This window comes from Lissotriton vulgaris, chromosome 1_1, assembly GCF_964263255.1.
Source record: "Lissotriton vulgaris chromosome 1_1, aLisVul1.2, whole genome shotgun sequence".
In the NCBI taxonomy this organism is placed as follows: domain Eukaryota; kingdom Metazoa; phylum Chordata; class Amphibia; order Caudata; family Salamandridae; genus Lissotriton; species Lissotriton vulgaris.
The window spans coordinates 1202300803-1202328665 of NC_141685.1; positions in this window are offsets into that span (position 1 = coordinate 1202300803).

The following is a 27863-nucleotide window of genomic DNA, read 5'->3' on the forward strand; positions in this document are numbered from 1 at the left end:
GGGGCATATAAATCTTTGACAAGCAAAAACAGAGCAGACCAATGACTCAATTGTTGTACTTCTTACATTTTATCACATTTGATTTTCAAAAATTCAATTTTATCTCTATTTCGGTAATTCACAAAATCAACAACATGACCCATTGCTCCATTTACCAAACCTCTTTCAACATGTAAATTCCGTCGTAAAATGATACGATAATTTAAACATGCATACAGACTCTTTTCAAAACCAGCAGTTTCAGATATTGTCTTCTCTAAAGAATCCAATTTTGACTTAAACTTTTCCGACAAAATAATAGTAGCTCCTTCATGCTCTATTCTATCAATAGCTTCCAGTTTTATAATTTCTTGATTTTCTAACTTTAACATTTTGTTGTTGAAGACTGAACATTCTTGTAGAGTTGGCATCAAGCATATCACTGATTTATTTTCAGCAATTTTTCTATAAATATTCTCTGGCAGAGTATTTTGGTTTGGAAACATATTTGAAAGTAATCATGCCTGTAAAGCTTCCTTGCTTTGTTCACTTAATGTTCCAATTCTTATATCTTGAGGAATTCTTTTATAATCATCATCCTTTGCCTGACGCATAACACATCATACTCATTCTAAAATGCACAAAAGCAAGCATTACATTTGATACCATGCTTACCTCATCAATAATGAGATGTTTCATTTTTTTGAGGACCCTGGAAACTTCACAACAAGCTTCTCCAGATAGCTTGTGGTATTCTAATTTATTTTCATGCTCTACTGGCAGAATCAACAAACGATGTAAAGTAATCCCTTTAATGTTATGTGCTGCCCACCCAGCTGGAGCGGTAAAAACACAAGAGAGCGATGACTCCGTTCTTTTATGTAGATAAGTTGCAATTTCTTTAATCAGGAAACTTTTTCCAGTTCCGGCTTCTCCACTCACGTACAGGCGGACAGGTTTAAATGACGTAAATGAGCACTCTTTTTTTCTCATGACAAAAACCATGCTCAATCTGCTCTGTCACTTCGTCATATATTTGTTTTTGTTCAACATTTAGTTGTTTCTCCAATTCTTCTAAGTTTACTACATCCTCCTGAGCTTGTTCTATGGCTCTTTCCACCTCATCCATGGCAGGGGCAGCTTCTTATTGGATAATTGGTCCTCCTAGTGGATCCTGACTCAATGAAGCAGAACTCTGACTGTCTTGAGAACTGTCTCTAGCAATCTCTGCTGCAATTGTAGCTTCTTACTGTATTTCGTCATTCAACATTTGCAGATCATTTGTAAAAACAGGACATTCTATGGTATTTTTGGTTGCATTGAATGAATCTTCATAACTGAGAAAATCTCCAAGTAGTTCCTCTTCTGTACGCCATGGCTTAAAGAGTTGCAAAAGAGCTAAATAGTAAAATTCCCTTTTGTCAGGAGTTTTGCAACTCAATTTTCGATGATTAATCAAATGTCCTTTTCTTTGTTTCACCAGACATCCTTCACATCCAATCACAGCATATACTCCTTTATTGATATCTTCTGTAATATTCCTCTTAAAAGTATAGCTTTGCAGTACTTCATAGAGACAATCGTTCTCCAGATGATTACTTCTATTTGGATAGTATGTATCCAACATATTTGTCTTCAAAATTTCTGTACTGTTTGGTTCTTTCGCTGCTAAATACTCAATTTCTTGTACAGATTTCAAAACTCAGTTTTGTGTTGCAGCAAGACCTAGACTCACCCAGATGATTGTCCTAGATTTGGCATATGAACTTGCAGATGATAAGCGATCTGAACATTCATATGCTCCAATTTCTCGATGAGACAACATCTACGAACTGTAGCTGTACAATGTCTTACTTAGGCTCTTATCATGAGAAATTTCTGCCCACATTTCCTTTAGTTCCGTCTTCTCAGATTATGTAATGTAAGACGTTACATATCGAGCCACAGCAATGGTGTTGTCTGCAACATATTGAATATCCATGTTTGCGTTCTAATTTGATAAAATGACTGGGTTATAGTCATTTATGTATTTGGACTCTTCATTTCTTCTTAAGTTGTAGGTATTTTTCGGTGAATTCTTATAACAGTATGTCGCAAAGATGACATTAAATTGTTTACTCTTCCTTTTGATAATACTGGTAGTAGAAATCCAAAACGAAATTTCGTGTAGAACTTGTCCTTAGATTTGAACTTTCGACTAAAGTATTTTCCACAAGGATGGCTTTGAAACCGTAAGACTTGATGTCTTAAATTGTTTTCTTCTGTACTTTTCGGAACAGCACATGTAGAATACTGTTCCATAAAACTCATCACTGTGTCATCCGAATCTGTTCCAAATTTGGGAGCATCTTTGATCCATGGCAGTATATGTATGTGAGGAGCACCTCTTGCTTGATACTCCTTTCTCCAAAAGAAATCAAAAACCTCTCCAAGAGGAGGATTTTTTTTGTTTGTGATAAAAGACATCATAGCTTGAAATCTATGATTGAAATACCTGCATACATTAACTGGATCCAAAGAACACAGATCTCCAGGTGTCTTGAATTCTATATTTTCTATGTTTGCATTTGCCTCTCGAAGAAATTCAAGTAAGTCTTCCCAAGCATACTCAGCACAGCTAAGAGTAAGGAACCATGTAGGAGTTGCTAAGTTTCTTAGCATACATTTCAATTCCCCATGACGACGGAACCAATACTCGTTAGTACCACGCTGAATAGCCATGAGATTAATTAGATGAGATTAATTAGCTGAGAATCCAAAACAGTGTCTTTCTGTTGGACTTTGTCCATAAAGTCCCTTGCCAAAACATTTTGCAGATGTACTCCACTTTTAAGTATAAGGTTCCGTGCATAAGAAAGTCCAGACAAGTCACTTTCAAACAGAAGATGAAACAAATATGGAATGCATTGACGAAACCTTGGATCTTCTGCATATAATCTTGATGTCCGGTATTCAGATGCAGGAATTTGCACAGGTCGGTCATCATATCTTCAACCTACACCTGTTGGAAATAACTGAGAAAAACAACGAGCTTCCAAGCTTTCTTCCCATACACTTATAGGACTTCCTTTTGCTTCTTTCATTTGGAATAACTCAATAGCATTCCCCATTACTTCTTTGGAATACAGAGGATGAATACTATAATGTTCATAAATTTGTTCACTTCTGGACACATCCACTTTTTCAATTTGCGCAGCTGACAAATCACTGTCCTCTTCTACAGTTGATTACTCTTCTCCTACATATACATTTTTGTAGTACTGATTGTTTTTTTACCAAATACAACGTTGCCTTTTTGACTTTCCTAACATCCACTCATTCTTGCCAGATTTTCTTACTCTTTGTAGGAACGCCATTTACTGGAATAACTAGAGGTTCCTCTTCCATTTTCTCTACACCAATTGTGTCAATATTTTTCTTAAAATCTAGAGGCAAATAAACAACTCTTTCCTTTAATCCTCTCTGTAAATCTGGAGGAGGCAATTTCCCTGTCTTAGGCTCCATGTGAACAATAGCCTGAATGGATGCACAGATTGAATCAGAATACACTCATAGGTATTTAAATCCATCAATTCAGAAGGAATCTTTACCAACTCAAGATTATTTTGTACAGCTCTAGCAGGCATTTTATCATTTCATTTATTATAACAATATTTACAAATACGTTGATCAGAACCCAAATCAAAACAATTCTCTACCAACAAATAAGTTGCAAAATCCTTCCACTCATTATTATTTTCCTTTTCACTTTTTACATATAAACCAACTAACCTAGTCTGATTTTTATAATGAGTTCGTCGACAACACACACAACAAAAATTTGGCTTTTCACTTGAAATGACCTTTAACTTAGTAATTTCTTGGTCAACATTTTCTGTACTCCAATTCTGTATATTTTCATCCACATTGCCTTCAATTAGCGTATCAGTTTCTACACTGTCCTCTTTTTCACCAAAATAACTAAACTCAATTTCTTCACAAATGTTCTTTACATCTAATACAGATCCATGCAAAAGAGCACTGTTTAACTGTTTTAGCTTAAGTGCTGGACTTTTTGCATAACACAACTTTCTCACTAATTTCCGCACTTCGTTATGATGCACTGCTAACATCCTAAAATGTTGAATCAGTCTGCAAGGATCTAATTCTTGCAACATATTCATATTTTGTTTGAGTTTTTTCTTAGTATATTTACGTAAGAAATTGTGAAACAAATCAATTGAATCCTCTCGCACACTACAAATACTACTACAATTCCAAGTGTACACCAGAGCCTCAGGACATCTCCCTAAAACTTCATCAGCTAACACCTCTTCTGCATTTCTAGACACAATTTTCTCTTTTTCAATCAGACAGCCGTCCTTCACCTCATATGCTCAACCACTGATGTCAACTGCATGCATCATTAGTCTAAAAGTAAGTCTCTTCATTAAAAAATGGCTCACAACTTGAACTATGCTTCCATTCTCCTGAAAAAACATCACAAAAATTTGTCCTATTAATTACTCTTTTCCACTTACTTTTTGCTTTCAAAACATTGATTGCCTTGTCCAGTGTACGAATTCTATTGATTACTAAAATGTATATATTTTTTTCACTTCAAAAGCCTAATCAACTGTCCTCTCTATACTTTTCTTTTTCTTGTAAAAAGCTGTTTTTCTTTTCTGTTCTAAAACATTTGCCTACGAATGTCAATGAACTGATTTTTGTGTCTATTACTATAGACAATATCATCTCCATGTACATGTCTAACATTTTTTTGAGGGCGCTACTTTTTTTTTTGTAGTTACAGATGATTTCTTTTTATTTGCAACATTATCCACAATTTTTTTACACTTGGTTAATTTCCTCCTAAAATCCTTAGTTGGCTTACCAGGAGCATTCTTCTTTTTCTCTGAATTTTTTTTTCGATAAATCTTCTAATTGTGTTTTCTTGGGCAATAAAGCCTTTTTATATTTTCTTCTTTTAGCATCCTTGGTCGGCATACTGCTTTTTCTTTCAGTAGATAATTACAATCTGTTGTGAAGAAAAAATAACATATTATAGACCACTATCAACATACTACATAGCAATTACATTCAATAAATGATATAAATACTGATTTACTTCATAAGTAAGTTTAAAATACAGCAACTGTGTCTGACCAGAGTAGGAAATCAGGCAGCGAGTAGCGCTGTCTAATACACACCAGCAGCCATATCATAATAGGCCTCTGCAGATGTACATGACAGACTGCAGGTAGAGAATGCAAGCAGAAAGAGAGGGACAGTATAGACAGAAAATAACATAATGCAGGCAGAAACTAAACTGGTACACACAAAGGATAGATGGTACAGGGCAGCAAGCAGGGAGACGGTTGGTGCAGTCAGGGAAAAGATGATACAGAGGGAGGGTGAGATGTTTCAAGCAGACACACATATAGTGCAAGCAAACACACACATAGTACACACAGAGAATAAAATGGTACAACAGAGAAGAAATGCTGGAAACAGTGACACAAATGTTACAACCAGAGGCAAATTCCAACATACACAGGGGGAGATAGTGAAGACAGAAATAAAATGGTACAAGCACAGAGTGTGAAAGTACATTTAGAGAAAGAAAATATTTAACATGGTAGCGCTGTCTAATGCACACCAGCAGTCATATAATAATAGGCCTCTGCAGATGTACATGACAGGGTGCAGGCAGAGGATACAGGCACAAGGAGATGGATAGTGTAGACAGAACGTAAAAAAATGCAGACAGAGACTAAACTGAAACAAGCAGAGAATAGATGGTACATGGCTGCAGGCAGAGAGACATAAGGTGTTCTAAAAAAAAAGATAGTGCACAGAGAGAGCGAGATGCTTTAGGCAGACAAACACATAGTGCAAACAGACACAGACAACATACACACAGAGGATAAAATGGTACAATAGAGAAAACATTCTGGAAATCTGTAACAAATGCTTCATGCAGAAGCACACTGCAGCACATAGAGGGAGGGATACTGAACACAAATATAAAACGGTACAAGCAGTGGGTGCAAAACTACAGCAAGAGAAAGAAAAGATTTAACATGGTAGCACTGTCTAATACACACCAGCAGCCCTATCATAATAGGCCTCTACAAGTATACATCAGAGGGTGCGGGCAGACGGTGCAGACAAAAGAAGACGGATGGTATAGTCAGAAAATAAGATAATACAGAGAGAGGCTGAACTGGTACATGCACAGGATAGATGGTGCACAGCTACAGACACAGAGACTGTTGGTGTAATCAAAAAAAGATGTTGCAGAGAGAGGGTGAGATGTTTCAAATAGACACACAAATAATGCAAAGAAACACAGACATGGAACACACACAGGATAAAATGGGACACCAGAGAAGAAATGCTGGAAACAGTGAGACAAATGCAGACGCAAATAGGAGCACATACAAGGGGAGATAGTAAAGACAAAGATAAAATGGCACAAGCAGAAGGTGCGAAACTACAGTCAGGGAAAGAAAAGATTTAAGAAGGTCATACTTTCTAATACACACCAGCAGCCATATCATAATAGGCCTTTGCAGATGTACATTAGAGAGTGCAGGCAGAGGATGCAGGCAGAGGGAAAGGTATGGTATACACAGAAAATAAGGTAATGCAGGCAGACACTAAACTGGTACAGGCATAGGCGCAGGCAGAGGCAGAAATAGCACAGACAGAGAGTAAAATGGCACAAAAAGAGGGACATATGGCGGAGACCGAGGGAGACATGGTGCTGGCAGAGGGGAGAACATGCAGGCACAGGGGAGAGATGGTGTAGGCGGAGCTGAGATGGGACAGACAGAGGGAGAGATGGCGCAGGCAGAGGGTGAGATAGGGCAGGCAGAGGGAGAGATGGCACACACAAAGAATAAGATGGCACAGACAGAGAGTGAAAAGGTGCAGGCAGAGGGAGAAATGCTGCAAGCACACAGTGACACAGCACAGGCACAGGATGAGATGGTGAAGGCAGAAGGAGAGGGATTGTGCAGTCAGAAAATACATTTCCAATTTACAGCACTATCTCTAAACCAGCATTTAATCCAAGCATGAGAAACAATATATCCTATAAGCAAACAGACACAAACTGTGAGGAGCCACAGGTGACATTATAGAAAAAGGTGCAAATATAATTCTTTAATTTACACAGACACTCAGTGTGATCCTAGTCAAAAATGTTAAAGCCAAACATTTTACCCAAAAAACCTATAACACAATTTTGGTGCAGTCAGAGGGAAGAAATAATGCAGGCGGAGGGCAGATGGCGCAGGCAGAGTGAGAGATGGCACCGGCACAGGGTGATATGACGCAGACAGAGAGTGAGATGGCGCAGGCAGAGAGAGAGATACCACAGGCAGAGAGAGAGATACCACAGGCAGAGGGAGAGATTGCCTGCGTCATGTCACCCTGTGCATGCCGAGGGAAAGATGGCACAGACAGAGAGTGAGATGGCGCAGGCAGAGAGTGAGATGGCGCAGGCAGACAGAGAGATACTACAGGCAGAGAGAGAGATACCACAGGCAGAGGGAGGGATGGCAGGCACAGGGTGACATGACGCAGGAAGAGGGAGAGATGGCGCAGACTGAGAGTGAGATGGTGCAGACAGATGGTGAGATGGCGCAGGCAGAGAGAGAGATACCACAGGCAGAGAGTGGGATACCACAGGCAGAGGGAGGGATGGCAGGCACAGGGTGACATGACGCAGGCAGAGGGAGAGATGGCGCAGACAGAGATTGAGATGGTGCAGACAGACGGTGAGATGGCACAGGCAGAGAGAGAGATACCACAGGCAGAGAGAGAGAGAAACCTCAGGCAGAGGGAGAGATGGCAGGCACAGGGTGACATGACGCAGGCAGTGGGAGAGATGGTGCAGACAGAGAGTGAGATGGCGCAGGCAGAGAGAGAGATATCACAGGCAGAGGGAGAGATGGTGCAGACAAGAGACATGGTGCAGGCAGAGAAGAGACATGGTGCAGGCAGAGAGGGGGAGAAATAATGCAGGCGGAGGGCGGATGACAGAGTGATAGATGGTGCCAGCACAGGATGACATGACGCAGGCAGAGGAAGAGATGGCGCAGACAGAGAGTGAGATGCCACAGGCAGAGAGAGAGATACCACAGGCAGAGGGAGAGATGGTGTAGGCAAAAGAGACATGGTGCAGGCAGAGGGAGGAAATAATGCTGTTGGAGGGCAGACACCACAGGCAGAGGGAGAGATGGCGCAGACAGAGAATGAGATGGCACAGACAGAGAGTGAGATGGTGCAGGCAGAAGGAGAAATGGCGCAAGAAGAGGGTGACACGGCACAGGGTGAGATGGTGCAGGCAGAGAGAGGGATTGTGCACACAGAAAATACATTTCCAATTTACAGCACTATCTCTATACCAGCATTTAATCAAAGCATAAGAAACAATATTAAATAAAGAGTATCCTATAAGCAAACAAATGCAAACTGTGAGGAGACACAGATGACATTATAGAAAAAGGTGCAAATATAATTCTTTAATTTACACAGACACTCAGTGTGATCCTAGTCAAAAATGTTAAAGCCATACATTTTACCAAAAAACATTTAGCACAGTAAATCATTTAAGACACGGAGCACAGCCCATATAAATGACCACTACATTACAATGCAGAAACCTGACTCATTTCCAAAATACATTTCTAATATGCACCATTCGTTTTTTGCCAGCATTACATACAAACATCAGACACAATGCAAAAAGAAACAAGTCCAATATGCTTGTTAATCTTCACCAATACTGTATAAAGCAGTCTATCTATATTAAGTGAATCATTAAGATGGCGTAGGCAGAGAGAGAGAGATGCCACAGGCAGAGGGAGAGATGGTGCAAGCAAAAGAGACATGGTGCAGGCAAAGGGAAGAAATAATGCAGCCGGAGGGCAGAAGGCGCAGGCAGAGGGAGAGATGGCACCGGCACAGGGTGACATGATGCAGGAAGAGGGAGAGATGGGGCAGACAGAGAGTGAGATGGCGCAGGCAGAGAGAGAGATACCACAGGCTGAGGGAGAGATAATGCAGGCATAAGAGACATGATGCAGGCAGAGGGAACAAATAATGCAGGCGGAGGGCAGATGGTGCAGGCAGAGTGAGAGATGGCGCCAGCACACGATAACATGACGCAGGCAGTAGGAGAGATGGCGCAGGCAAAGGGTGAGATGGCGCAGGCAGAGAGAGAGATACCACAGGCAGAAGGAGAAATGGTGCAAGAAGAGGGTGACACGGAAGAGGGTGAGATGGTGCTGGCAGAGAGAGAGGGATTGTGCAGACAGAAAATACATGTCCAATTTACAGCAGTATCTCTATATCAGCATTCAATCAAAACATGAGATTTTTTTTTACAAAAAACAGTACCCTGTAAGCAAACAGATGCAAACTGTGAGGACCCACACGTGACATTTTAGAAAAAGGTGCAAATATAATTCTTTAATTTACACGGACACTCAGTGTGATCCTAGTCAAAAATGTTAAAGCCATACATTTTCATAAAAAACACATAGCACAGTAAATCGTTTAAGACACAGAGCACAACCCATATGAATGACCACTACATTACAATCCAGAAACCTGACTCATTTCCAAAATAAATTTCCAATATGCACCATTCATTTTCTGCCAGCATTACATACAAACATGAGACACAATACACAGTGAAAGGGGGACTCTTCCTAGTAGTGTTGTATAAAGACAAAAAGGGTAAGGGAGAGAGAAAGAGGGAGTAAACATAGTTACCGAAGAGGAGTAAACAAAGAGATAATTACAGTGAGAAAACAGTTATGAGAGTAAGGAAAGGAGAATGAGAGAAAAAGAAGCATATTAAGAGAAAGGTAAAAGGACTAAGTGAAACAAAAAGATTTATTTAAAAAGAGAGGAAAGAAAAAAACACTGTTGTAGAGAAAGGAATACAATGAGAGAGAAGAGACAGTGAAAGAGGGAAAGTTAGTAACTTCCACATTAGAAGACATTTTTATTATTAACTTAAACAGCTCAACATATATCCCCTTTCAAATTAACAACTCACCTTTAGAAATGCTTTGGATGATTTAGAACAGTGGCAATGACACACCAGATTTTCTTAAGCAGAATCTCTGAAATGCACCTCAGACACTGCAACCAAGAAATGGCAATGATTGCCTCTAATTCTTCACACATATCTCTGTCCATAACCAATCAAATTTGTTCCCACAGAAATTCAAAACTAAACTAACATTTAATTGATTCTACATTTCAACACTTTCAAACTCACATAATATTCAACCATCCCCCCTCTGCTCTTTCTGCCTGTTACCATGGTAACACTGCACAGGGCACCTAACTGAGTTCACAGGTGAAAGGTTCATCATACAATGTTGCAAATGTACTCAGCAAGGGTGTTTGACCTCTCAATACACCAGCTTATCCTGTGCAATGTTCCTTTTTTTTTTTTTTTAAATATTTTTATTAAACATTTTTAAGAAGAATTTTTCCGCATATTCCTGTTTATGTTACAGCACACAACAGTTTCACAAGTGATTGTACACATTACAACATTACTCTAGTACATTGTGTCATAAGAAATCCACCAAGCATGTGTACGATATGTACTAAACATTGCAAAAGAGGGGAAAAGAAAAGGTGAATAAAACAAAACAAGAGGAAAAGCGTCTATAGAGTTAAAATAGATGGACGAGTCTTACATATTGGCGTATCCCACTTTCTGTAAATTTTTATTGTGTCAGCCTTCCATCGTCTGTCCTGGATTTAGCGTACTATTTTTCCAACTTGTGATAGGCTGCCATATCCTTTTACCTAATAACTTAGCTCTCCTACCTTTCCTGTCATAGATTGCCTTTTCTAGGTTATACATAGAAAGAAGGCTTGCAATCCAAACTTTAAATGGGGGGGGAGCCTTGTCCAACCAAGTTCTTGCTATGCATATGCGAAACACCACAAGTGAGACAAAAATAAACTCTACTGGCAAAACATCTGGCATATCCCCCACCCCCAGAATAATTAGTTTGTCTGTGAGCTTTATCTTGATCTTAAGTGATTTATCCAAAAACTCTTCAATAGCCTTTTTCAAGGTGAACAATTGAGGACATTGTGAAAACATATGTACGATGTCTGCCTCAGTTGAGTCACAGCGGGGGCATGTTATTCCAGTTGTGCCGCCCCACTGGGCGATTCTGGCCGGGGTATGATATAATGAAAACACGGTCTTAAAATGTTGTGATTGCAAGGTAGCTGAGCATAGCACTGTTCTGCCCAGATCCAGAGATAACTGAAAGCTTTCTAGCCCTGACCCCAGTTTTGCAATGTTCCTTTCAATGACCTTTGCTCAACCATTTGCATTACATCTTTCAAAAAACAGAAAATGCAAACTAGCTTTGAATGTTCAAGTTTCAGAAACCACCAATCACTTATTTTATTTCAAGTGCACTAAATCTCATCCACTTTTTTTTCTAAACTCCTGCTTCTCAAACTGCCATTTCATTTCCAGAGCCCATATGAGTAGAACCAAATCTGCCTTCAAGATGCTTAGAGTATAGATTGTAGGACACCGTTTTATTTTCTGGAGTGAAAGGTATGCAGCAAATAGATGCTTTCTCAACCTTGATTTACCAAATGTGGACATTATGTGGATTGGCCAGAGAGGATTGAGATGTCACCAATTGATGCCATTGGTAAAATCCTTTTTGCATCTGCCTCACCCTGACCTCATAATTGTGCACTTTGGTGGAGATGACCTAGTCACTTTGACTGGGGTAGGTCTGGATATGCTATTAAAGAACACCTTTGGACAATTGATGTCACTTTTTCCACAAATGGCCTTTGTATATTCAAATATAACCCAAAGGCAGAAATGGAAATGGTCCAATCTATTTTGTCGGCAAATTGAAAAAGCAAGGACACATATGAATAAATCTGTTTCTGCTTTCCTCAGAGAATAGGGTTCTATATTAAGCATGGGCGGAAAATCCGTTTCGCTCGCGGATTTTGCGGATTTTCGGTAAATTCGCAATCCGCGAGATTCGCGAATCTCCCGCAAAATCCGCAAATCCGCGAGCAGCGGATTTTGCTCGCACTGCTCGCACTGTTCGCGTGAGTTCGCGGCTTCCCAGTACAACTTCGCGCCCCGCGAATAAGTGCAACATTGCAGAAATACGATCTTAGCAAAATTGAAACTACTTACCAGGTTCAAAAGTTCAGGCTCATCATTAGTAGCCATTTCCTGTAGTGCTTCCTGAGAAGCCCCTCCAGAGTTCAGTTGCCAGTTGCAACTATTATGTGACCCTGCTCTGAACCTCAGAATAGTTACACATATGCCACAAAGGTCCTGAATTACAGCTAAGGGAGACAAGCAGGAGCCAGGCTGGAAGTTCAAATCCATTAATCACCCTAATTCATTATTGTCAGTTGGGGCAGGGCAGGTGTTGTAACTAATTTTGCAACAATGAAAGCACTTAGCAAGTGCAAAAGATCACTAACCAGGAAGCACTAAGGAAGCAGGTGCCAGCTAAAAAAATATTCTGTGACACATTAATCAGCCCCAAATTAATTCAGGTCACTTGAGGCAGGGAAGGTGTGCTTGCGTTGCCACAATAATGTACACTGACTGGACAACCAGAGGGTGCTGTGATGAAACAGAGGGTGGCATGGGTGGGCCAGAGGGTGGCATGAGTAGTCAGAGAGTGGCAGTGGTGACAGAGAGTGGCAGTGATGAAGAAGAGTGTCCCAAACAGGCTGGACACGTAGAAACAACAAGTTCGCGAAACTTGCGACCCGACAGGTAAGTTCGCAATTTGCGAAAGTGTACAAAACCCTCGCGAACTGGCAGAAACCCGCGCAAACACAAAAAAAATCCGCAAATTCGCGAGAATTCACTGATTTTGCGGATTGCGAGTTCGCAAATCCGCAAAATTCGCGAACGCGAGATTCGCAAAATTCGCCCATGCTTATTCTATATACCACAACAACTTGCGTTACAACATGCAAGGCATCTATAGGAGAGATGGTGTACATTTCACAGATGAGGGGAACAAAGTCTTCCTCTGTAACATGAGACTCTGCATCGGTACTTACTTGTAGGTACAAAAAAACACAATGAACACAAGAGCTCTTTTTAGAGCCAACTAACATCTAAACACTCAAATTTGATTTTTAACTGTATTTTTTTTATTAATTTTTAGCGAGGTCCGCACACCGAGCACTCACTGTGCACTCTTCGAGCACTCACCGTGCGCGCACCTTTCGAATTTATGTTTTTTTTAAATATTTTTTTTTTAACCTTTGGAGTCCTTCAGGGACCCTCTGAGAAGGCCTAGGGGGTCAGGGACACTCTACCCTGCCCCCTTTTCACGTTTTCAACTTTTATTTTTCACTCTGTTCCGAAAACACAAAATGGGGGAGATAGGGTTCGCTCTCCGAGCACTCACCATGCACTCTACGAGCACTCACCGTGCGCGGACCTAGCAATTTTTTTTCTATTTTTTTAAATAAACATTTTTTTTAACCTTTGAAGTCCTTCAGAGAAGAGCAGTGAGGGGATGGAGAGAGTTACAAAACTGGCCACTACCTCATAAATTACATTTAAAAAAGTATAATTTCTCAAACAATTTTTAATTACTAAACATAAATGTAATCTTCTGAATTTTCGAAATTTAAAGGAACTTCTAACATTAAATCATCAGGAATTTACTCATCGAAAGCCTCCAAAAAAGAATCCTGGAACTCAATAAACTGCAAACATTCAATTAATTCATAATCCAAAGATTGATCTTAAAAATCCCCCATGCCATCTCCTCCATCAAAAAGGTCTTCATCGTGAGTGCTGTCATCAACAGGAACATTCAAGTCCTCAATAAAAGTCCCAGAAATTTAAAAACTGATGTCAACTGACTCCTCATTCAGATCCATCATTGCTGTTAGGGTAGTATAAAAAGATGGAGAGAGAAAGACAGTGAGAGTAAGAAGCTTCCACATTAAAAAACATTATTCTTATTAACTTAAAGTGTACAACATAGTTCCCCTTACAAATTAACAGCTCACCTTTTAGAATTCTGTAGAAAATTTAGTACTGTGTGAATCTCACAACAGAAATTGAAAACCAAAAATTCCTCACAAATGTACCTCAGACACTACAAACACAAAATGGCTGTGTTTCCATCTCATTTTTCACACATATCATCGTACATAACCAATCAAATGACTTCACACACAAATTCAAAACCAAAGTAACATTTTAATTGGTTCAAAATGGCAACACTTTCAAACTTGCATAATATCCAACCTACCCCCACTACTCTCTGCCTGTTAACATAGTAACTCTCCACAAAACACCTATCTGAACCTGTCTTTTTTTCTCAAAACCAAAGTAACATTTTAATTGGTTCTTAATTTTTAGGAATTTCAAACTCACATGATATCCAACCTACCCCCACTGCTCTCTGCCTGTTACTATAGTAACTCTCCTCAAAACACCTATCTGAACCTGTCTTTTTTTGCATACGTCCGCGCACCGTGCGCCACCCCGCGATTATCGGGGTCCTTTAGCCTAGGGGGTCAAGGAGTCTCTACCCTGCACCCTTTCCAGGTTCTAGACTTTTGTTTTCAGCTAGCTTCTGCCTCAGAGACAAGATGGCGGCCAGCACTTCATGATTTCCACTGACTGGAATGTTGACAGACGTCCAACAGCCAATCAAAATTCTGCTTGCACACGCTAGGGTCCGCTCACGGGTGCGCGCACGGTGTCCCACCCATAGATATATATATTTTTCAAATTTGGATTTTCTCAAAAACTACTGGAAGGATGTACAACATTTTACCAAAAGGGGGTACTGCGTACCAGACCCTATCATTTTGCCAAGTTTGGTGTAATTTCGTTCAGCAGTTTGGGCTGTAGTCGTGTCTAAATGTCCTATGGAAAATTGCATGGGGGAAACACGTTTTGGAACCCCCCTTTTTTCTCGGCCACCGCTTGACAAATCCCCCTCGAGACTTTCAGGGAAGGAGCAGAGTGTAACGGGCCAAAACTTTGGAAAATTACCCGCAAATTCCCCAATCGACGGCAAAGTTATAGTTAACTGAACTAACTATAACGGGGGAATTTCAATGGTTTTGTATGAGTGAAATGTCCAGCTAACTATAACATGTGTGAAATCTATAGTTTTTTTGGTGAATTTCTAAGGTTTTTTAATGCTAATTTTGAACTATAACGTGTGTGAAACCTATGTTTTTTTCAGTGAATTTCTAAGGTTTTTTAAATGCTAATTTTTAACTATAACGTGGCTGAAACCTATGGTTTTTTCAGTGAATTTCAACGGTTTTGTAAATGATAATTTTTAAATGTGTTAATTGTTATATTTTTTATAAGGATTTACCACATTATTTTAAATGTTTTTTTTTAGATATTTTATTTTTGAAATTACATTACATATTTTTTATATTATTTGAAAAATATTTGTTTTTAAAAAATATTAAAATTGTAAATATTTTTTTAATGTATATATATTTGATATATCAGGCAATGATATCCTATGGAAGGAAATTCAAGTGACTGGTAAGTACAGTTAAATTAACTTTTTAGGAATAAAATTGAGCTGAACGATGCAGCACTGAGGTCTCTCCTGATAACAGCTGAGTAAATCGGAATTCGTAGTTTGGCTGATTTTAGAGGAATTTTTTTAAGTTCCAAAACTCCACACTTTGACTGGGTTCCCTTGAAAATTCTTCAATGTTAGCCTATGGAAGGATATTCAATTTACTGTAAGTATGGTTAGAATTACTTTTCAGGATCAGTAGTGCTCTCAAAGATGCAGCACTGACGTTTCTTGTGATAGCAGGTGAGTGAATTGGAATTCATAGTACGGCAGAATTAACAGGAATATTTTGCTCAATAGTGAAGGAAGGGGGCGAGGCCTGAGGTAACGTGTGCAAACACACCCTATGGTGCGTTTTAGATTGGGGAATGAATTCCTATTCAACCCTGAGGTCCCCTGTGGACCAACTAGCCCACCAGGTACGTACAGTATGCGCCAGGCAGCTGTGTTGCAAAGAGGTGTTCAAAGGGCACGCCCCCTTTTTACAACATTCTTTAACACAGCTCCGTGGCACCTACTGGAGATACCTGTTGGACTAGTTGCCCCCTAGGGGACCTCAGGATTGAATAGGAATTAATTCCCCAACTTAAAACGCGCCTCAGGGCATGTTTGCACTCACATCAAATCAAGGCCTGCCCCTACCTACACCACTGTGCAAACACGCCAGGTAGAGTGTTCTAAGTTGGGGGATTAAGTTCCCTTGCATACTGGGGGTCCCTGGAGGCCAACTAGCCCACCAGAGAGCCTCCAACATGCGACAGAGAGGTGTAAAATATTTACTTTGCCCAGGAGTGGTGGGGGATTTGGTCTACCCCCTGGGGGGGTAATTTGAAAAAAAGGAGACTGTTTTGTACCCTGCGATTTGTTGGGGAAAAAAATTGGCCTTGGGGGTCCTTGTGGGACCCCCTGAGCACGCCTAGGGTGTCAGGGTGTTTCTACCCTGCCCCTTTTTGCCTTCTACCCATTTGTTTTTCTGCTTTCTTGTGCCTCGGTCTACCGAGCACAAGATGGCTGCCAACCCTTCCTGGTTTGCAGTGTTCACAGCCAATGAGCATGCAGCTCGTGCTCGGAAAGGTACGCGTACGTACGAGTACCGCACGCGTACCGTAAGCGCATATACATATACTTATGATTCTACTTATGATTTTCTTAGGAACTACTGAACGGATTTACACCATTTAATAGAAAGCGTGATCTGCGAACCGAACTCTACCTCTCTGCCAAATTTGGTGTCAGTCCATTCAGCCTTTCGGGCTGTAGCCCTGGCTAAAGGTCCCATGGAAAATTGCATGGGAAAAACACGTTTTGGGACCCCCCTTTTTCTGAGCCCCCACTTCACGAATCACCCCCAAACTTTCAGGGAAGGAGCAGAGCGGAGCAGGTAATTTACTTGAAGAAATTCGTAAAGATTCATCCATGGGCACCAAAGTTACTCCAAATAGAATGTTGCGGATTTCATATGGAAACTAGGTTTTAACTATAACTACCTACTGAATATATATATATGTATATATATATGTGTTGATAAAGTGGACCAGGCTTATCCGGTGGCTCGCCACTTTGCGGAGGCTCACAAGCTGGACCGCAGTAAACTTCAATACTTCGGTCTGGACATTGTGCCTCCCAATATACGTGGTGGTGACCGACTTCGTAGGTTAAGGAGACTGGAATCTAGATACATCATAGATCTTTCAACAAAACATCCGAAAGGTCTTAACAGTGGGGAGGAGATGGCTTTTCATTTGGGGAAATAAAGTAGGTCAAACCCCCAACAACAATAATATTAAGAAGATCCAATATGTCATATCAGTCTGTATATAGCTGTGATAAGACCTATCTGAGTGACCTTGCATCTCCAATAAAGAGGCCTTAGACCAGCACATGAGAAGGTTCCTTAGTTATAACAGAAGAGTTGAAATTTGTCAGGTGAAGGACATTGCTATGTGTATATATATTGTTCAGGTTTCAGTGTGAGATATGTCTTTCCTTTATTCCATGATGACACCTTGAGATTGAGAATTTGTATTGGGTTCAAATGATATATGAAATTCCCTTTATTGACAATGTGTCTTTGAAGATAAGGTAATCTAATTTAGATATCTGTGATTTGTGTATATCTGAATTACCTGAAAGTAAGCCACTAGAAATTGTAATTTTTTTAATCTCACTAGCAAAAACTGAAATATGATTTATTTGTATATTTTTTAGGTGATTGTTGGACAATTATTCTATAGATATTAATTGTTATATCCATAATTACAGATGATTTATTATATGGATTTTGTAAAATTGTATTACCTGCCGCCTCACAAACAGCATCTAGCCTTATGAACCCTCCAGTTTTATTTATAAGTAACTTCAAAATGACTGTTACCTAATTTGAAGTCTTATCATTTGATGGACTGTATCGATTTGTTTGATAAGGGACATTAGCCGATCTACGGCTTGATTATCTTTTCCATTTATGGAATATGTATATTAAATATACCATAATCAGAATAGGGCAATTGCCCATCTATGGGCTAAATATCTACCAAATGCATAATAATGACTTGCGTTAATAACACAGTCAACACTGTAAGATTGCCGCCCCTATTTCGTTTATGGTGTAAGTCCCTTTTCTTTGTTGATGTCCCAAATGATGTGGGTTTGGCATAATGATGTTTTATAAAACATGTTGACACTAAACGCAGTGTAACACACACTGACGAAGGCAGCACGCCGAAACGCGTCTGTGTGTGCCCCTCCGCTGAATAAAATCTAGCGTGTTGGAAACCTTTCACCCTTCGAGTGCTGTCTCATCCTTTTGTTGGAGTTCTAAGAGGATTCGGAGCGTTATATATATACACCTTTAATGATATGATAACTGAGGACCTGAAGGCTTTGCAAATTAATACTTCTAGAAAAAATAAAAGGTTAAAATATATGGAAAAACAGTATTTTAAACTAATGAAAAAACTGCGGAACAATTCTAATTTGATCATCAACAAGGCAGATAAGGGAGGCAATATTGTTATCTGGCCAAAAGATCAATATTTGACAGAAGCTGATTGCCACCTTTCAAACCCCTCCTGTTACAGAAAAGTGAACGTGGGGGAAGTACGTAACCTGAAGGAAAGAATCCACAAAGAACTTAATCAATGGAAGAGGGAAGGCCTTTTAACTAAGCAAGAACTGGGGTATCTGAAAGTCGATCATCCCTTGACCCCTACCATGTACTTAATACCCAAGATACACAAACAAGTGTCTCCGGTCCCAGGCCGACCTATTATCTCGGCCCAAGGGAGCATCATGGAACCTATGTCAAAATATGTTGATTTCTTTTTGCAGAATTTTGTTGTCAGTTTACCCTCCTACATCAAGGACACTGGGCACTTTTTGTCTAAACTCAAAGAGGTGGAATGGAAAGAGGGATACATTTTGGTTGCCCTTGATATTAGCTCCCTTTACACCAGCATTGAGCATGCAGATGGTCTGAACGCTGTACAGTATTACCTCAGTCAGCGTAACCTGATATATAAAAACCATAACGAAATGTTAGTCACAATGATTAGGTTGTGTCTCATGAATAATTACTTCTTATTCAACAAAGAGATTTATCAACAACTAAGAGGAGTAGCCATGGGGGCATGCTTCTCCCCAACCTATGCATGCTTGCACGTAGGGTGGTGGGAGGAGCATGTCCTCAGGCATCTCCCTGAATTCGCCAATAATATCGTCCATTACTGGAGATTTATTGACGACATCTGCATGATTTGGAGAGGGGATGAGAGGTCTGCCACTGATTTTGTCAATAGCATCAATGTTAACAACCTGAATCTTTCTTTCACTAGCCAAATTAGTAAAAAGAATATCCAGTTCTTGGATGTGGAAATTTACATTAGGCATAACACTCTAGCCACCAGACTCCATCGAAAAAATACTGCTGGCAATTCTATTCTGCACGCGTCTAGCGCACACCCCAAACACCTCATTAAAAGTATACCGTATGGGGAGTTTATAAGGATGCGCAGAATTTGCAGCCTTGAGTCTGACTTGAATACCTGCCAGGAAGAGGCTATTCAAAGATTTGTAAAACGTGGTTATACCATGGATAATCTTATTGAGGCTAGAGAAAAGGCTAACAGAGTCAGCATTGATGGAGTGAGAGAAGATGATTTGGAGATTGTCATGGTTAATGTAGAGAAGGCCCCTAAACATGACATCAATACGGTCAGTTTAATTACTACCTTTAACACTGAAGAGAGAAAGATTAGGGGTATCTTGAAGAAGCATTGGCCTATTCTTCACACTGACATTAGTCTATCTCCTCTACTACCCTCTGAACCCTCCATTATATTCAGGAGAGGACCCTCTATGAGAGACTATTTGGTAAGAACCAGCCCAGAAGTGAGCAATAGCATAGTTAGAATTTCTAATAAAAAGGGTTTTCACAAATGCATTTCATGCAGAACATGCAAGTTCGGGGTAAACATGGAGGAATTTCAATCCCCCTTTTATCCCTTACCCACACCTATTAAAGAGCTGTATACATGCCGTACAGATCACGCTGTATATGTGTTGGAATGTAAATGCAAACTCAAATATGTGGGAAGCACCAAGTTACAGGTGTTTAACCGCATTTTGCAACATCTGAGGGCAATAGTGAATTCTGACTCCAACTATCCTGTTGCCCGGCATTTTGAACTTGTACATGCTAAGAATTTGAACCATCTAACCTACTTTGTTATTGACTCTGTCCCTAAAAACATCCGGGGAGGGGATCGTGAAAAGGCTTTACGACAATTAGAGAGCAAGTACATTGTCCTCTTGAATACCCGAATACCCAATGGGCTTAACAGGGGGGAAGATTTACAAGTTTTTCTGTAATTTCACCTTTGAATCAACCCTATTGCTCTTTTGATCGCATTAATTTTTGTCAATAATTTTTATTTTTCCTCTGTTATTTGTGGAAACCGTTATTTAATTGATGACCCATTTGTTCGGTAGAACTGTATGAATTACAATAAGCTTTGCTACATTAATCTGATCTATTTACTTTTGGTCTAGGCATTTAAACTTTATTTAGTCACTATGGCTATAGTGAACTTTACGCATCAGCAGTAATGCTTAAATGTTTTTAACTGTGAAGGGTATCTTTACACTTGCGAAGGTACATGGGATTCATGACATCAACGTGTCATGACTGATTGCTTTCTTAGCATATATGTACTTTTTGCAAAATCTTTATGCACTATTAGCACTTGAGCACTTTTCTTATGATAACATAAATTGGAGGTCGTGTGTAAAGTTTTTTGGACATGTTTTGACATAATTGTGCATCGATGTATTGACGGTCATAATAATTGAAATCATTCTATTTCTCATTTGGCTTTGATGTATATATCTGTAAATAAGATTGTCAATTATTGCACTAGCACTTTATTTTTCATGATATTGTAAAGTCCACTTGAGTATTCGTATTTTTGTACATATGCACAAAACGGAAGTATTTTTTCTATGTCCTTGACCCCCTCAAATTCATTGTTATCATTTCTACCTTTATGTTTGACACAGTATTTAAAGACCCCCATTGGTAATTTGAGGCCATGTGATCAAGGCCGTTTTGTGACGGCCGAAACGCGTCATGCCGATGGCGAGGAAAAATAAAGCCACTTCTTAAATCTTACCTTGGAGTTTTGGTGATCTGTTCCACGGTGGTGCGAGGAGACGCACTGCAGGACCCTGTGTTTTGATATATATATATATATATATATTCAAACATGCAGGTTTACCCCCATCAGAGTTCAGCCACCGGAAGAAAACTAGTTCAAAACATGTTTTTATTGAAGACTTACCAGCAGGTAAAAATAACGAGTCTCAGGCAACAGAAGGATCTTCGCCAAACGCGTTTCAGGATTCCCTCTTCCCTTCATCAGAGGTGGTTTTGACAAGTGAGCGCTGCAAGGAAAGGTGCGCATTTAAGTTGCACATCAACTGCCTCTGTGGGCGTAGCTGGCCTCACGGCCTCTGGTAAGTGTAGTGCGCCTCAGTGTTCACAAGTGGGTATGCTCTCTCACTTGCACTGCATAAGCAAGTCTTAAGCCCATGTGGGTTTGTGCTAACGACTGCCAAAATACCTGCCATGCTTTCCAGTCTTCAACTTTAACATCCAGCTGACACCTATTATAGGAGAGTAGGATCTGCTTCGTATGGTTACCCCCACTTTTTGCAGTATTTCACTGGTTTTTCGACTTTGGTCCTAATTAGGAGGTCCACAGCCAAACTACAGCCTAGCTGTTCTCTCTCTAAATTGATACCATGTACTTTAGGTACATACCAGATTGGTTACTGGGTTACCCTTGTGAGTCCATGTATATGGTACCTTAGGCACCCAGGGCATAGTTATCCCAGGGGCGTACCAGGGGCTGAAGCATATATTATGCCACCCCTGGGAAGCCTTCCAAAGTGACACCACAGGTCTGCACTTGCAGCTTGGGTAAGGTGGTGTAAGCACCCCTTACTGGCCTTGACAATCCTGAAGGCAGAAAGCTTGGTTTTGTGTGAGAGGGTGCCCTAGCATGAGCTGAGCCTCTCTGCAGCTTTCGGAAATATCTCCTTATTGCTGTTCTATGATATAGCCATACCATATACTCTTATGTGTATTATAATCTATACGGTTAATGCTAAATTTGGTTTGGCTTTATCAAAACATGTTGTGTTTGGTGTCAAACACTTTGGAATACTACCCCCCTGCCAGTTCTGGCGGCCGGGGTAGCATTCCACCCTTCTAGAGGGAGAAGACATGTACACACTGCTAAACCCGGTTAAAGTTAAACAAAGCCCCAGCATCACAAAATGGATGCTGCTGCTACAGACACGAGTCTGACCTTCTGCTGCTGGATGAAACTCAGGCAGGGGGGCCTGGACAGTAGGTTTCCTGCCAGGCTTTACTGTATTGGGCAGGGTGGGTTGCATTTAGTGAATGCTTTTCAGACACTGCCTTGGGCAGACAAGGTGCTCCATGCGTTTCCCGGTTCAAACTAGTTGCTAGGGCACTCTGCCCCAGCTCTGGTGTGAAACTGGACAAAGGGGAAGAGTGTAACCACCCCCACCCCAGGTCCTCCCATAGGTGGGACCCTAGAGTTAGTCCAACCCCTTCACCTAGTATACGTATAGGAACCCAGTCACTGAGATGAAATCTTGGACCTTCGACATTCCATATCGACTGGAAGACGGAAGAAATCTCCCTTGGGGTCAAGGAGTGACCTCCCTGTTCAAACAGGCACCAAAGAGCATCTTGATGGTCTGCATTTTCACGGCTCCCGCCGGATCGCTAAGAATCTGTGACACAGGACATGGACTTCCAGACATCTCAGAGGCTGACAAGAGTACCCAGCAACGCTGAGACCTGTAGCTGACGCGAGAGATTTGGAACCAGAACTCTTGGACATCCTGCAATTTTGCAACTGCATCTACTTCCCGAATTTTCCCGAAGTTGTGCATTAGGCTATTTGTTGCCCTTACCCCGAGCACCTTTTGCACCACAGCTGAGAGGCCTACACTCCACGAGTGTTCCGTGGGCCTGTTTTTTTTTTTTTGTGTCCTCATACATGCCACCAGAAAATATCAACTCTAGATTGGATCTCTCTGAGCCTCTTGCACACAAAGTCCTGGATTCCACCCCTGAAATGTGTGCGAGGTATACAGAGTTCACCCAGAGGTAGGTTGTTTCCTTTGTCCAACTCCCAATCGCCACATTTCCTGGGAGGACCGGACCACGAACCTCTGGCATAATCATTGGACGTCAGTTATTTATCGGCCCAAACTTTTAACGCTGACCACACCTTAATGGCACTCTCTTAGTGTGCCTGTTTTCTTCACCCCACCTCGAGACTCCTTCACGATCCCTGGTCTGTTGGCTAGTGGGTCACCACAAATGTAAGTACTTTGTTTCTTGAGTTTTCCTGGTTTTACAGATGTGCTCTGACTCCTCTCTAAAGAATGGGTCCCTCAGACCTTGCTGTTCTGCAACAAACCTAATCTGATCATCCTGCGTGGGTTGCTGTTGCCAAGGCTTGAAGAGTCCAATCCAGATTCTGACGCTGCAGCACTCCACATCTTTTGTGGGACAGCTTGAATCCAGCTACTGGTTGTCGTCCACGCCTCCCGGTCCTCGTGGCTGAAGAGTCCAGCTTCACCTACTACACTTGAAAGCACCCAACATCGGCTGGCATCTTCCTGTCACCATCCTGGTCACTGGCTAGACACCCAGACTCTGTCCCCTCTGCTTTGAGGTTCTTCACATCTCCGATCCACCCGGACACTTTTCCTCTGGTCACCTGCAGCACTTCTTCGCAGCTCTCCATTGGAATCAACGACGAAACCTGACACCAAAAGACACCTATGCACCCGGCTTCCCTGGGTGAGGTAACACAAGTACTCCGGTGCTCCCATGGGTCTTGACTCTTGAAGTGTCTAAGTCTAAAAGGGTTCCATCGTAGTTCACCCCTAAGTGTCCTTAATCTTTAAAATTGTAACTTGTTCGTTCTCCCAAGAAAGTCAATGGTGATTTGCGGCTGTGTTCAGACACTGCACGCATCCCCCGTGGGTCTCCTGCATCCCTAACTTGGGGGGTTCCTGGTTGCCCCAGCGAATATACGGGCCCTAGGCCTGATTTCTATCCCTCACATGGTTCTTATACCACTATTTTAGTATATGGTTTGTGAGGCCCCTAGGGCAAAACGTATACTGTGCAATGTATTGTATGCTAATTAGGTTCCTTGTATTGTACTTTCGCCTCTAGCCTCATAAAGAGACTAGAGGGGTGTGTTTAGAATTAATACATATATATTGTATATACCTTATGTGGTGTACTTTCATTTGATCATTCAAGAGATTATAGACTGGTAAAACTTGCTGCTTTACATTCCTTCAAGACTTAGCCTGAAGGCTGCTCTCCACAGCTACCACTAGTGTAGCTTTCTATAAAGGTTGTCTTAAACCTACCATCAATAAGGGTCGTTTGGACTGGTGCAAGGTACCCACTAGAATAGTGGACATCATATGCCAGTCCAACTTCTCACATTGGTGTGCAGCGTGTGGAATTCAAGCTTGCATTGTTTTACCAGATAATCTTGAGAATATCATTTGAAAAAGCACTAAAGATACTATAGGTACATATAATACAAGCTTAAATACAATAAGTTCTACTGAATTTAGAAGTTGTAGGTGGTAAGGGGTTAGCACACCCTGACTACAACTACTAGGGAGGATTAGTAGGAAACCAAGTAGTGTAGGTAGGTGCACACACCACACCTCACTAGTCATGTTTTCAAAGGATGGATCCAGTGGGTCTATTCAAGATGTCAGTCAAGTGCAGACATTCCCACAAGGATAGACATTGGTACTGGGGTGGACACATCTGAGGAAGAGAACCCTGGTGGGTTGCCCCACCAGGACTCTTACAATGATGACAACCAGGAAGTAGATGATGATCTAGACCTGGGGAATACAGGTCTACCTGGAGATGAGCAGGGCCAAAATGGGCCTCCCTTTGTTCTCTCAGGTAGGGATAGTGTTATGCCAAGAAGGAATAAGTCTCCCTCAGTGGAGTCTAATCATTCTGGTACATCACTAGGGTCCTCTCCCTCTTCTCATAAGAGGGGTACCTCACGCGAAAAGAGGGAACATGAAGCTAGGATGAAAGAAGCCAAGCTTAAAATAAGGAGACAAGAAGTAGCCTTAGCAAAAGAGACCCTAGCTTTTGAAAGAGAGAGAAAAAAGATGGAACTAGAGTCCCATGGTGGCAGCAATATCCCTAGTGATAGGGATAGGTCCAATGACCATAGAAACCTAAGCAAGATTGTCCCTCCCCATCAGACTGGGGATGGCATTCACAAGTGGATTACTGCACCGGAGAGGGCCTGCAAAGTACAGCACGTACCCCAGGGGCAGTGGGCAGCAATCTTGTGGCTCTTCTTTACAGACAAAGGTAGAGACAAGATCCTTACTGTAAGAGAAGAGGATGCTGATAAATACAATGTCCTGAAGAGTACTCTGATAGATGGGCTTGGCTTTACCACTGAACAATATGGGCTGCAGTTCAGAGACACCCAGACGACACAGACTCAGGACTGGACTGACTTTGTAGATTGTGCTACTAAGGCTCTGGAGGGTTGGTTACTGGGCAGTAAAGTGTGTGACTATACAGGATTGTATAATCTAATCATGAGAGAACATATTCTTAATAACTGTCAGAACCAGCTGTTGCATCAGCACCTGATTGACTCCGATCTGACCTCTTCCCAAGAATTGGGAAAGAAGGCAGACAAATGGGTCAGAACCATGGTGAAGCAGAAGGCACAGAACAAAGGTGGTGACCAAAAGAAACAAGATCAAAAGGGTGGGGAGAAATGTAAAGACCAGAAGTCTTCACAAGGTCCCCAAAAAGCTTCTAATGGTGGGGATCACCAATCTAAGAAGTAAGAAGGCCCAAAGAAACCATGGTGTAAAGTTTGTAAGAATAATATTCACTGGACTAGTGATTGCACCAAAAAGGAGACAGCTCCAGCCACCATTGCCCATAAGGAAACTGCTCCCCCAGTTCAGCTCCAATTGGTGGTTCCCAACAGAAGGGTGTAGTAGGCTTCCCGGTTCCGGGTCATGCAAGAAGTGTGATTGAGAGAGACACGAGAGAGACGCGGGCCTCGGGTCTCTGAGAACGGCGAAACGCCGAATCGCCACAGGTGTCTGAGAACGCCGAGTCAGGAGGGGAAAACCGCCGAAAGACGAAAATCCGAAAAGCGGAAAGCAGAAAGCCAAAAGTCAGGGTTTGCCGCAAAAAGCCACCGAGAAGGACACTGAAAGGACCCGGTAAGGCGGCAAGGTGGCAGAGCCCTAATTTGTCTAATTTGTCTAATTTGCCCGATTAAGCCCGAGTAAGCCTGAGTACACAGCGTGAGTTAGAGACACGACACGCGATGCGGGCGGGCGGCTGAGCTGTGCAGGGAGAGCCATGTCGAGGAAATCCGAAGGAAAGGACGCGGTAAAAGCGGCCGAGATCTGAGGGATTGGACCTAACCCCACCCAACCTGTTTGATTTAACTGGACCTGTTCCGACCCATTCCGACTCGATTCTGGATGCGGTACCTGTCTCGGGGGGGGCCCGTTTCCAGTTTCTAGTAATTTAGAGTTACAGGGTGAGTCACGCCGAGGATGAGCGGTGTCTCGCATTGAGTAGAGGAGGAGCGGGGAATCTTTTTGCCCATCAAAAACCCAAGCCTTAGCAGAGGAGGAGCGGGGGTACTTTTTGCACATCAAAAACCCAAGGAGCAAGTTGCAGAGAGGCGTCAGGGAAGATAGAGTGGCAGAGCGGAGTGGAGCGCTACATGCTGCTGAAGAGACACGGCTGAGTGGTTGCATTTGAGCTGCGAGCAAACTGAGTCGTGCAGTGGCTGCTCCTGATGGTAGTTGAAGCAAGCTGTGGTTACAGCGGAAAAGAAAGGAACTGAACAGTCGGTGGCGATTGACAAAAAAAGGGGGGCATTACAAGCTTGTGTCTGATTTTAAGTTTGGCTGAAGGAGTGAGGTGAGGTCTATAATATTGGAGGTCAGCCTTACTCTGTTTGGTTTGCTTTGTCATTTCCTGTTAGTAGTTAATCATTTTTTTTGGCATCTCCAGCCAGGAGACGGTTGACAATGAGATCGGGCTGTCAGCGTGGGGCACTGCCAAAATTAAAACAACACCAGAAATCTGAAGAGTCGATAAATGTGGGGTCCCAATCTAAGTATTGTCAAAAAAATGAGGGGGGCAGTGGAGCTAGTGTTGTTAATGTTTCGTTAAAGGAGCATTTGAATGAGTCAGCTGAGTTGGTCGCTACCTCCATAACCTCCATTACCTCCGTAACCCCCAGTAAGGCCCATAAGAATTCAAATCTTGACGCTCAACCATCTATCAAGAGTTTCTTTTTTAAGTATCATCAAAACCAGACTCAAAGACAAAAAGGAAATACAATTAAAAATATTGAGCCTGTCAGTGATTGTGGAACATCCCCATTATTATGAACATCACTTTGTGTAAAAAGTGTTCAGACATGTGAAATATTAGAGCCCAAAATCTCTTCAAAAATAGTAAATTCGTACGAAGTTGCTAGTATTCCAGAGAGGAGTATAAAAAGTGTACCTCCTTGCGTAGTAATGGAGTCTAAAAGCTCTTCAGAAATAGTTAATTCATACGAAGTTGCTGGCTCTCAGGAGAGGAGTTTAAAGATGGAAAAGGTCGTAAAGGAA